This window comes from Bufo bufo, chromosome 3, assembly GCF_905171765.1.
Source record: "Bufo bufo chromosome 3, aBufBuf1.1, whole genome shotgun sequence".
In the NCBI taxonomy this organism is placed as follows: domain Eukaryota; kingdom Metazoa; phylum Chordata; class Amphibia; order Anura; family Bufonidae; genus Bufo; species Bufo bufo.
This window is the reverse complement of record NC_053391.1, coordinates 686337411-686340982: the sequence shown is the minus strand read 5'-3', so window position 1 is coordinate 686340982 and position 3572 is coordinate 686337411.

Here is a 3572-nt window from a genome sequence, read left to right as displayed (position 1 = left end):
CACTTTGTAATGTCGTCGAGCGGAGTCACTAAGTATTGCGCTGTGGAAGGCGTGGCCTACGGCGTCTACCCGGGGATCCTGCCACCGCTGTTATACCGTATTCAGGGGGAAGCTGCCCAGATCCTGCAGCTGGCGGTGAAGGGTGGTCATGGAGGCGACAGGTGGGTGGTATTCTCAGTTAAAGGGGGTGGTTAAAACTCTCCTTCGTTAAAGCTGTTGAGTTACACAATGGGTCATTGGTTTGGCTAACTGTAACATTTCAGGGGTCAGATTTTCATTTACAGGCTGTTACCTGTAGGTGGTGCTAGAGAACTAATTTGCATACTTTTTTCCCATGAAGCATTGCTTGCAGCATCTCCTTAATGAGTGACTAGTGCTCCCTTCCCATTTAGTTACAAGAAAAAAAAAAACGTTTTTAATTTGGGCAGCATTTTCTAATTTAGTGGGTGCAACTTTATTTATAGACGTTTTCACTCCCCCTTTTAGTTCCTGCTGCGCCTAGCGGTATACGAGCGGCACCGGGCTAGGGTTGGCGCAGCGCAATGTCTTCTATGCCACTTACTATGTTATCTCTCTCTTGGTATTAATAAAAGTTTGGTTTTATCTCATGGGAATATAATAATGTCCGTGCTCATCTCTTCCCAGTGGTGACATAGTGAAGAGGAGTAAGTAAGCGGCTCCTCTTAAAGGAACATGCACATCTATAAAAAAAAAAATATATATATAATAATTTACACCTTTACTTCTCCTGTGTTGACTTTGAGTGACCTCAGGTCTTATACCCCAGATACATCCAAAGCTTCAAACACAACTGTGGTTACGTTTTCTTCTAGCTCTCCTGCTGATTCAGTGTCTGTGCTGTTCATGTTCTGATCTATTACAGGCAGTTTTTGGGGTGCAGCCTGCAGTGTAAAGAATGGTGGTCTTCTTTCTGGTTTCCTTGGACACTTGTAAATACACCCCCCTCCCCCCCATACATGGATACTATATAAACTGCCGATCTTTACACTGCAGAAAACTGGAGACTGGAGCAATATAGATGCAAGGCTTATACCCTGCTCAAAAAAATAAAGGGAACACAAAAATAACACATCCTAGATCTGAGTTAATTAAATATTCTTCTGAAATACTTTGTTCTTTACATAGTTGAATGTGCTGACAACAAAATCACACAAAAATAAAAAAATGGAAATCAAATTTTTTAACCCATGGAGGTCTGGATTTGGAGTCACACTCAAAATTAAAGTGGAAAAACACACTACAGGCGGATCCAACTTTGATGTAATGTCCTTAAAACAAGTCAGAATGAGGCTCAGTAGTGTGTGTGGCCTCCACGTGCCTGTATGACCTCCCTACAATGCCTGTGCATGCTCCTGATGAGGTGGCGGACGGTCTCCTGAGGGATCTCCTCCCAGACCTGGACTAAAGCATCTGCCAACTCCTGGACAGTCTGTGGTGCAACGTGACGTTGGTGGATAGAGCGAGACATGATGTCCCAGATGTGCTCAATTGGATTCAGGTCTGGGGAACGGGCGGGCCAGTCCATAGCATCAATGCCTTCGTCTTGCAGGAACTGCTGACACACTCCAGCCACATGAGGTCTAGCATTGTCTTGCATTAGGAGGAACCCCGGGCCAACCCCACCAGCATATGGTCTCACAAGGGGTCTGAGGATCTCATCTCGGTACCTAATGGCAGTCAGGCTACCTCTGGCGAGCACATGGAGGGCTGTGCGGCCCTCCAAAGAAATGTCACCCCACACCATTACTGACCCAATGCCAAACCGGTCATGCTGGAGGATGTTGCAGGCAGCAGAACGTTCTCCACAGTGTCTCCAGACTCTGTCACGTCTGTCACATGTGCTCAGTGTGAACCTGCTTTCATCTGTGAAGAGCACAGGGCGCCAGTGGCGAATTTGCCAATCTTGGTGTTCTCTGGCAAATGCCAAACGTCCTGCACGGTGTTGGGCTGTAAGCACAACCCCCACCTGTGGACGTCGGGCCCTCATATCACCCTCATGGAGTCTGTTTCTGACCGTTTGAGCAGACACATGCACATTTGTGGCCTGCTGGAGGTCATTTTGCAGGGCTCTGGCAGTGCTCCTCCTGTTCCTCCTTGCACAAAGGCGGAGGTAGCGGTCCTGCTGCTGGGTTGTTGCCCTCCTACGGCCTCCTCCACGTCTCCTGATGTACTGGCCTGTCTCCTGGTAGCGCCTCCATGCTCTGGACACTACGCTGACAGACACAGCAAACCTTCTTGCCACAGCTCGCATTGATGTGCCATCCTGGATAAGCTGCACTACCTGAGCCACTTGTGTGGGTTGTAGACTCCGTCTCATGCTACCACTAGAGTGAAAGCACCGCCAGCATTCAAAAGTGACCAAAATATCAGCCAGGAAGCATAGGAACTGAGAAGTGGTCTGTGGTCACCACCTGCAGAACCACTCCTTTATTGGGGGTGTCTTGCTAATTGCCTATAATTTCCACCTGTTGTCTATCCCATTTGCACAACAGCATGTGAAATTGATTGTCACTCAGTGTTGCTTCCTAAGTGGACAGTTTGATTTCACAGAAGTGTGATTGACTTGGAGTTACATTGTGTTGTTTAAGTGTTCCCTTTATTTTTTTGAGCAGTGTATGATCCGACCAATTTTGATAAACCCGTTTTCAGCTCCTATTAAGTACACTGGATACATCTGGTAAATGATTCCTGGATAGTTTAAGCGGCAGCATATTGCAATTTCTTAATACGTCTTCTAGCAAACCTCCCTGCGCCTTGCCCACGCACTGTCTGTTTCTGCTCACAAACTCTGCACTCACTGAAAAATCGCAGTGATCATGAGCGTCTCGCTGAGAGAATCACAGAACAGACTGCACGAGCAGGGAGGCGGCTGCACCCCAACGTGAATACGCACTGCTGCAGCACAGTGAGGCGCTGATGTGCGCTTCTGCTCTGTATGTGGGAGGGGGTTGTGGTATGGTGCAGTGCTTCTGAGTTTTGCACAACAGGTAGTGCACATAAAGTGGTGATCAGTCTTAGGAAACCTGACATTGAGACTAAGGTCAGACAGAAGAGTCCAGAGGAAGATGGGGGTCAGGAGGAAGATAGGGGATGGCTGGAAGGGGACAGGAAAGTCCAGAGGGAGACAGGTCAGGAGGAAGATGGGGGATGGCTGGAAGGGGACAGGAAAGTCCAGAGGGAGACAGGGGTCAGGAGGAAGATAGGGGATGGCTGGAAGGGGACAGGAAAGTCCAGAGGGAGACAGGGGTCAGGAGGAAGATAGGGGATGGCTGGAAGGGGACAGGAAAGTCCAGAGGGAGACGGGTCAGGAGGAAGATGGGGATGGCTGGAAGGGGACAGGAAAGTCCAGAGGGAGACTGGGGTCAGGAGGAAAATGGGGGATGGCTGGAAGGGGACAGGAAAGTCCAGAGGGAGACAGGGGTCAGGATGAAGATAGGGGAGGCTGGAATGGGACAGTAGCCTGGAGGTGGACAGGAAAGTCCAGAGAGAGACAGAGCAGTCTGGAAGGGGACAGAAGAGTCCAGAGGAAGTTAGTGGAGTCTGGAAGGGGA